The 9477-nt window shown below is 46.6% G+C and overlaps 2 pseudogenes; one reads left to right on the top strand and one right to left on the bottom strand.

The window, feature by feature from the left end:
• Positions 1-223: 223 nt before the first annotated feature.
• LOC130851462 (PRAME family member 12-like) lies at positions 224-3282 on the bottom strand (annotated as a pseudogene).
• Positions 3283-8025: 4743 nt separating this feature from the next.
• LOC130860501 (tetraspanin-3-like) lies at positions 8026-9072 on the top strand (annotated as a pseudogene).
• The last annotated feature ends 405 nt before the right edge of the window (positions 9073-9477 follow it).

Here is a 9477-nt window from a genome sequence, read left to right as displayed (position 1 = left end):
GAATCGTATTTGACTCTATAAACACATATTCCCCAAAGTCCCATTGCCTCCCAGAGTCTACATTCTCCCATACAGTCCTGCACCCCCGCTGGATACCTTTTCTTTCCCATTCACATTGAGCACATATCTGAAAGCATGGGTATGTTTTCCCTTCATGATGAACTTATGTCCTAGATTTCAGTTTGCAAGTGCCCGGAAGAAAGCTTTTGATAGAGGCAAACAACTAGACATGAGTATTATAGCTGTATATAATGGGCACCATGTCATTGCATATGTCACCACCGCAGTGAGGACAGGGGCTGTGGCTAAGCCAGATGGTCCTGGGTGGTCCTAAGTCTCTCAGAATCTCCAACAGCTCAGGCCGAAGCTGGGCAAGTCTCCCTTCGAGAGGAGCATCCTGAGGGCTGTAACTCTCATGTGGGGCAGGATAATGCTCTTGACTTAAACAGGTCAGCCCATGACGGCCATGGTGAGGAGGTTCCCACACAGGCTGAAGTATCTGAGCTGGGAGCAGTGGCTCAGGGCAGGCAGGATGGCCTCAAACTGGGAGCCCCTGATCCCACACAGATCTAAGTCCAGTTCCTGGAGCGTGGCTGCAACTTTCTCCACCAGAACTTGGAGGAGCTCAGGACTAAAGTCGGTCAGCGTGACACCATGCAGATCCAGGCTTTTCAGCTGACTGATGTTCTGGCACTGGGACAGATGGGTCAGGTCCGATTCTGTAAGCTGGCAATTCATTTTTGCAAGGTTGTCCAAGGGGGTCATCAGGTACCTGGGGAGAAACCGATCAATTAGTCCTTGGAAACTGACATACCAGGTGAGCTCAAGGTAAGAGACAAATTTTTTCTACAGGGCCAAGGTTAGGCTGACCATCTGATGAGGGTCAGTACACTGATTGCCCAGTCTCACTCTAGGCTGAGTCCTGTCACCTCCACTGTGTGACTGAGTCACTTCACAGAATGTTGAAATCCCTCTTTCCTCATCTGTCAAGCAGAGTACAGCCTGCTCCCCTCCCTTACGAGAATGGATGGAACTAATGGAGTAGCCTGGAACATGCTCAGAGGAGAGCCTGACACAGACTCTCAATCAAGTGTGGATATCACTGAGTTTTAATACTGGGAGATGAGATAAAAAACGATTTGGGGGTCTTCCATAGTGGTCCAATGGTTAACACTTTGCCTTCCAATACAGGGTGTGTGGGTTCGATCCCTAGTTGGGGAGCTAAAATGTCACATGCCTCGTGGCCAAAGAACCAAAGCATAACAGAAGTAATATCGTAACAAATTCAATAATAAAGACTTTAAAAGAATGATTTCAACTCAGATTCTTTCAGTCCTCGCTTGGGCTCCAGATACTTGTATCTCTGGCCAGGTGAGGCTGTATGGAGACATACATAAAGAACCAACCTACACAAGGCTGAGCAACATCAACTTGGGTTGCCAGTCCGCATGGGCTCACCTATATCTCTACATCATCTACAAGCCCTACATCACTTTTTAATTATCCTTTTGGCTCTGATCCATTACTATCATCTCCAGATTCGTGCTTCTCCCATATGTTAATTACCTTATCTGGAGCACAAAACAACATTTTACAGACAAGGCATTTAAGCCAGGCTCATCCTGGTCACAAACCTTGTGAGCCTTGAGCTTTTCTTCAGAAATGCTCTGGTCTGACATAGTTTCCCCACTTCAGTGTCCTCTTTACTTATCTATTTTTCTAAGTCATTTGAACATAGATACCTCCTCCAAAGGAAGAAATCACAAACTCACCATTGCTAGATCTAAACACCCCAGTTTATAATCTGTGCCTCCATAACAGTGTGTCCCTTTCAAGAGCCACTACACCAGTTTAGCCTCCTACCTTGATTTGTGTGGATATGGGATTCCAAACTTCAGGATAGAGCAGCAAAGAAGACTGTGCTTTGACATTTCAGTGTTTTCTATGTTGAGTGTGTTCAATGTTACCCAGCCAGTGGTCCACTGTCACCTGAGCATCTGGTCCAGGCAGCCTTCAAGGAAAGAGGGAGATTCTAGACAGAGATCCCAAAGGTGGTCCAGCCTCAGAAACTGAGAGGTGATTTGGACAATGTGATGCTGCTGCTCCTGCTTCTCAAAGGCAGACATGTGGATGTGAGAGAGGAGGAGTCTCTGCAAATTACTCATCTTCCCCAGGAGAGGAGCAAACGTGGCCAGGGTGGACAGGTGCCAAATGCATTTCACTTGCACCTCCTGGATACAGTCCAGCTGCACCATGCTCAGGACCTTCATAATGCTTTCCATGGGCATTGCAAAGATCTTCAGCTTCTTACATCAAAGGTGTATGGAATCTTTTCTCTGCTCCACCCACCTGAGGAGGTAGGTGAGGAAGTTGTCCAGGGTCCTTTTCTTCAGGCAAAGGCCTATGAAAACCTTCAAGGGGGCCAGGTGCTGCTTTGTCCTTGACCTGTGCTCAGCCACTGGTGCTATTCGTGAGCTTGAGCACCCATGAGTGCTGGCTCCAGACCACATCCTCCAGAAGTTCTGGCCAGTATCCCGTAGATCCAGCACCCGCAGTCTGCACATCCTATGGGGAAGAGGAGATAGGTGGGAATGCATTAAAATCCACACAGAATGAAGAAACAGCCTCAAAATTTGACAACAGACTGCCACCTGTGCTGTAACGTCATACTCCTGACATCACCTGCTGTCTTCCCCTCTTCCCTCGTGGACTCACTTTCCTCCATCTCCCTTTCCTTTCCCCTCCTTTCTGATTCTCCTCTTCTAGTAACATTAAGCAACACTGAGAGAAGGAGAATGTTCTTTCAGGCTCCCCTGCATCATAGACAATCCTACACTTCAGGAAGGCATTTCCCTTAGTGAGCCAAGGCATCTAGACTTCTTCATTACCATCTTCAGAACCCTCTGGTCCATCCCTTTTCCATTCACTTTCCCTCACCCCAGCTGCCTCCTCTGGGATGCCCAGGATTTTACCTGGCTACCAGAATCAGACTCACCTGGATCGAACCTTCTGGGCAAGCAGGACATCAAGTGCTTCGAGCACTGCTTGTAAGGGCCCCACATAAGGCATGTCTATCAGGCCTCCCAGGGGCAGGCACACAAAGGGCCAGGCTTGCACCATGGCCTTGAGGGTCTCAATGCACCTCCCATGGAAGGCCTCCATGAACAGTGGTGGGAAGAGCTCCATGGGCAGATCCTCCAGAGCAGAAAAGGCCAGGACTTCTTTTCCCAGTAGGTCCATTCCTGCAAGGTCCAGGAGTCTGGGCAGAGTCCGCAAACTCATCCTAACTCTGCTCCAAAAGGAATCCTTTGGAAACTGCCTGGGAACAAGGCATCCATTTCAGGGCAAGCGTGAGCACACATAAGACTATCTCCCCACTCCTAAGAGGAATCTACTCCGGGCCAAGGTGCCTGCTCTGGCAGGGGTGGGAGTGCCTCACTTAGCCTATATTACACTCTGGGCTCAGTGGGCACAAAGCTATAACTCTTTCCCTGCTGGATCCAGAACAAGCATCTCACAGGTACTGACGAGGAAAAAAGGCAACAACTAATCCATTCAGTTCCATCCACTGCTTTGCTTAAGTCATGTCCCACTGGGAAGTGGGTACCAAGGAGCCTGAAATCTGACTCCAATCTTTATTTGGGGAAGATTTTCAGACCATCACTTAGAGCCCTCAATCCACAGCAAGAGGCGTGTCATGTGGACCAACACAGCCTACATCCTCAGTTACCCCAGTTAACCTGGCTAGTAAAGTTGAAAGAAATATCCCTAACACGAATGCCATTTGTATGCAAAAGAGGTATTTTAAGTTTCAAGAAATAAAATTCCAAACAGCTTTTTTAATTAAAAATATCTGCTTGGTCAGATACAGAGAATGGACTGGAGAACTCGAGGTATGGGAGGGGGCGGGGGGTGAAGGGGAAACTGAGAAGAAGCGGGAGAGTAGCACAGACATATATATACTACCAAGTGTAAAATAGTCAGTGGGAAGTTGCTGTATAACAAAGGGAGTCCAACTCGAGGATGGAAGATGCCTTAGAGGACTGGGGCAGGGAGGGTGGGGGGGAATCGAGGGGGGGGGCGTCAAGGAAGGGAGGGAATATGGGGATATGTGTATAAAAACAGTTGATTGAACCTGGTGTACCCCCAAAAAAATAAAATAAAATAATTAAAAAAAAAAATATCTGCTTGGTAAAGACATTTAAAAATGATATTGGCTAAAGCACAAATCAGAATATTTGGGATTCAGGCACAACTACCCTGAGAGGCAAAAGCAAAACATAAAATATGTTCAGAGCCATCCAGAGATCCATGCTACGCTTCAAGATTAGCTAACCATGGGTAAGAAGAGGGCATCCTTAGCTGAGGTGGGATACTTACTGTTCTGATGTGGTTGGTGGAGTGCTCAGACCTCAGACCCTGTGGAGAACCCAGCCAATGACTCCAGCACCAGAAGATTCTGCATCTCTTCTTTGGTGCTTGAGACTTTTACACACTTTTCTAATCCCATCATCCCTCTGTCCAACTACTAACTCAATCAGAAAGGGGTACCAGATTAGATTCCAGACGGCCCATTGGATTCATCTGACTGGATCTTCATTTTTCTCCAGGTTAGTTGATTGATCACATATACATTCAGGAAACAGAAAGAATGATGGAGGGGGAATCAAGACTCATTCATTGATTCACTTAACAAATATTGATTGAATATGGACAGTTACATTCCTGGGTTTGATCGGGGAAGGAATTGTTGGTACCTGACATTGGACAGCAAAAAAACAAAACTTGAAAGCATCAATGCTGAGGGAATGTTTGCCATATCAAAATTACCAAAATGCCCCTGAATTAAAACAGCTTCATGAAAACAGTGGTGTTGTTCCCAAAGGAAACAAAATACACCTGTCCCTGTATCAACGTGTCACTTACGTAGGAAACAGAGGAGATCATGAGCCTATTCAGGCAGAAAAGGAAGGGCTTTTGTGGATGTGGTTGGTATCCCAGCCTGAAGCCAAGCCTTCTCTGAAGGTGGGCAGGTCAAAATCTCAGTGGGACGTAGGAGCAGGGCTGGGCAGTTTGGAGCTGGGCATTCCTAAATGCACCACATGAATGACTGCAACAGTGTAAAATAAAGTGGTTTTTTCCCTCTTGGGAAAGAGTGAGATTTAAAGACCTTTTTCTGGGGGATATTTACAAAGTAAAAGAGAGTGGCTCAGAGGAAACAGTGTCACCTTGGAGGGTGTTTCCTCCTAGAGAGTTGGTCTCAGCACAGCAAACAGCATGAAAAGACTAAATCTAAGAATATAAGAAGAGGGAGAGGTGTGAGTCCTGGGATCAGACATTTCCAAGACTGAGAGGCACTGAGGCTGGGCACCGCGGGCTCTTTGGGAACTTGGAGCCAGGGAATAAATAAACCTGGGTGAGTTTCAAATAACCCTATCATCCAGGGACAGCTGCTACCAGGAGCGGTTTTCCGTAAGTTTTTTTTTTTTTTTTTTTTTTCCCTCACTGAAGGCACTTTCCAGATGGCAAAGAGCTGCAGCCACTTTTCAGGGCTCTTGGAAGACAAGCCATAATCCCATTGCTACGCTTTCAAGTGTATTTAGATAATTTCTGTTTCCTCAAACTTAGCAATGTTCAACACCGATTCTGATCAAGGTGATGCCATTAGGCACAGAAATAAAATACTGTTTTTCTCTTCATAAATAGCAACACATTTCCTGCACTAAATTCAGAAGCTTTCTGTGGTGTTTAAGGTTCTGCCATGTTCAGGGACGACTCTCACCCTGGGCTGCATCACACAGAGATTCTTTTGAAGTTTAAGGTCACAAATAAAGGAAGACCCTTTCTCCATCTTCAAGAATTTTCCCATATCTCTCTCCCCCCCAACCATGCATTTGATGACCAAACAATACTTATATACCTCTGCCACCAAAGTGAGGACTCTGAACAGTTTTCTCCTTCTTGGTCACTTTCTGGAAGATTCCTTTCACCACATTTACACCATGGCTATAAGTGGCCTCTCAGAAAATAGGGTTCAATTGGATTCTACTCAATAGACGTTTGAAATCCCAGGTCATGAATCCCTTTTATTAATGACCTGAAATAGAGTGAGATTAGTAACAATGATTATCATAAACCTCTCTGTTTACTGAACATTAGCTGGGTGAGCAGTGGCGCAGGCACTTTTTATTCATTACTTCATATAACCTTCAGAGAAAATCTAAATGTTACTGCTGTTTTCCCCTATCTTGGGCTGGTGAACAAAGGTCTCTGCCAGGTAGAAGAATCTGCCCATTTCCATGCAGTGAATAATTATCAGATGGCATCTGAAGGACCCCTCGAATGGTTAGACAGCCTAAATCTTGGAAAGGACTGACTGCAAGCCTTCACGTGATGTTAGCGGAAACGTGGAAATTGCAGAGTCTAAGAAGGGGATGTTTCTAAGCGATCACAGCTTGTACGAAATCCAAAAAGAGCATTGTTTAAAGTGGCAAGTTGAAACTAATTCTCTGAAGACAACTCGAGGGCTGATATGGAAAGCTCCAAAAGTGGCTGGACTCCCAGTTGGTCATTCTCATATATCTGGGAATTTGGGGGATATTCAGAAGGACTTTCCTGCCTGAGCAGTAATCAACTGTGAAAGTTGTGTCAAAGAAAATCAGAGACAGACACGGGTTTAAGTGGTGAAGTCCAATTTTATTCAGAATTATGATGAAAGAGGAAAAGATACCACAGCATGGAAATGGGATTCATTCACAATTCAAGAGACACAAGTAGGAATTCACAGCCAAGAAGCAGGGGTTTGCTGGCTGGTAGATTCTTGAGAGGAGGCATCAGGTCTGGGAGGAATTCTGGCTGAAACAATAGATTTCCTTCTGAGGGCAACCTGGAATGATCCTTTACGAGCTGTGTATAGTGAGGAATTTTGATCAGATTTTGGGGGTCATTAGATATAAATGGTGGGGACTCTTGCTGAACTGGTTTAGAATTCTTGTTCAAATTGGATTTCAGAAGAAAGTACACATGCAATCCTAGAAGTTTCAGGAGCCTGAGTAAACTTTGGTGAAACAAAGAATGTTTTCATTAGAGGGGATCGCGTTGGGGCACTGGGTGGACTGTGCAAACCCTGAGGTAGTGACATGTGTGGCCAACTTGGGAACAGGTGAAAGTCACTGATGCTGGGCAGGGAGGGCACAGGCAGGTCACGCGGAGTTGGAATGAAGAGGCGATCCTTTGAAAGATTTCCATGATCTGATTAACGGTCTCACACTCACTGCAATGGGTGCGTGGAGATGGCAGTTTCAGTGGACAAAGTACAAGAAGGGAGAGATCCCAACCCGCATCTTGGCCTGGACAGAGCAGTCTTGTTGGAGACCCACGGAGGTGGACAGACACAGGAGTCCCCATAGCCTTGGCAGTTTGCAGAAGGCATGGGTTTGGGTGTGGAGGAAACAAAGAGGGGAGGATGGCCACTGGAATGTTGATTGGTCCACATGGGTCTTGTCTTCTCTTTATGGTGAGTGGTTGCTGTGAACTGAATGTTTGTTCCCCATCTCTTACTCCACCTGCCACACCCTACACACACACACCACAGATTCATATCTTGAAGCCTTAATCTCCAATGTGATGGGACTTGGTGCTGGACTTTTAGAAGGTAATGAGGTTTGGAGGAGGTCGTGGTGTTTTGGAGCCCCATGACAGGTTTAGTGCCCTTAGAAGGGAAGGAAGAAACCTGAACTCCCCCACCCCCCACCATATGAGGAATCTAGGAAGCTGGCTCCCTCCACAACCCAACCACACTACCTCCCTGTTCTCGGGCTTCCAGCCTCCAGAATTGTAAGATATAAATTTTCTTTGTTTAAGCCACTCAGTCCACAGTATTCTGCTATAGTCGCCTGAATCAAGTAAAACACATATGAATGGGATAGAAAGCGTGTACGGGAAAGTGTAAGGTCTTTGTGGGCTCATGATTTTTTTCTTTGGACAAATCACACAAAACACAATAAGAAGGGGATGCTAGCGACGGCGCCGGGGGCTGCGGTGAACGCCTTGCAGGCCGTGCAGTTCCCAGCGGGGAGACGCCGTCGCCATTGCCGCCTCGCTCGGTGAGCGCGTCCCGCTCGCCGAGCAGGGCCCCAGCGGACCGCCGGCACCATGGGCCAGTGCGGCATCACCTCCTCCAAGACCGTGCTGGTGTTTCTCAACCTCATCTTCTGGGGAGCAGCTGGCATTTTATGCTATGTGGGAGCCTATGTCTTCATCACTTACGACGACTATGACCACTTCTTTGAAGATGTGTACACTCTCATCCCTGCTGTGGTGATCATAGCTGTAGGGGCCCTGCTCTTCATTATTGGGCTGAATGGCTGCTGTGCCACAATCCGGGAAAGCTGATGTGGACTCGCCACATTTGTCATCATCCTACTCTTGGTTTTTGTCACAGAAGTTGTGGTAGTGGTTTTGGGATATGTTTACAGAGCGAAGGTGGAAAATGAGGTTGATCGCAGCATTCAGAAAGTATATAAGACCTACAATGGAACCAGCCCTGATGCTGCTAGCCGGGCTATTGATTATGTTCAGAGACAGCTGCACTGTTGTGGAATTCACAACTATTCAGAATGGGAAAACACAGACTGGTTCAAAGAAACCAAAAACCAGAGTGTCCCTCTTAGCTGTTGCAAAGAGACTGCCAGCAGCTGTCATGGCAGTCTGGCCCACCCCTCGGACCTCTATGCCGAGGGGTGTGAGGCTCTAGTTGTGAAGAAGCTACCAGAAATCATGATGCATGTTATCTGGGCTGCGCTGGCATTTGCAGCTATTCAGCTGCTGGGCATGCTGTGTGCCTGCATCGTATTGTGCAGAAGGAGTAGAGATCCTGCTTACGAGCTCCTCATCACCGGCAGAATTGATGCGTAGCAGAAAACTCAAGCCTGAGCTTTTTAGTCTTGTTTATGATTTGGAAGGTGAATTGAGCGGGTCCACTACTATTGGCCTCCTGAGTTCATTTAGTTAAAGCACACATACATAGGTGTTGGACAGAGCAGTTTGGCTCTTCATGTGTCCACCTTCTTACCTTACCACCTGTGACTTTCTTTTCCTCTGTTCTGGCTGACTCTCCATGTCCGTAAGTGTTTAAGTGCGGCAGTAAATGCTCTAATCTCAGAACCATTTGCGAGTTGCGTAGTTTGCTGGAATTAAAGGCGAATGTGGGCCTGCTTCTGTTACCTCCAAGCAGTAATGGGACTGCTGCTGAAGTATCATGGGTCCTTCAGTCTTCACAATGGAGAACTCTTGGCCAAAGGCTTTTTGGGGGAGGGGGAGGCAGTCAGCTGTCTGGTTAAAGTTAATACCAGATGGTGCCCCTCATCAGTGTCCTTTTAAAAAAATATATACTATAGTCCAGTAAGATAGCAACTGTACAAAATGGCTAAAATAGATTTTAGAATCATACAGTATGTATCTTGGTTCATCTTCAAA

Source organism: Hippopotamus amphibius, chromosome 1 (assembly GCF_030028045.1).
Source record: "Hippopotamus amphibius kiboko isolate mHipAmp2 chromosome 1, mHipAmp2.hap2, whole genome shotgun sequence".
Taxonomy (NCBI): Eukaryota; Metazoa; Chordata; class Mammalia; order Artiodactyla; family Hippopotamidae; genus Hippopotamus; species Hippopotamus amphibius.
The sequence above is the reverse complement of the archived record's forward strand: the minus strand, read 5'-3'. Positions and strand labels throughout refer to the sequence as shown.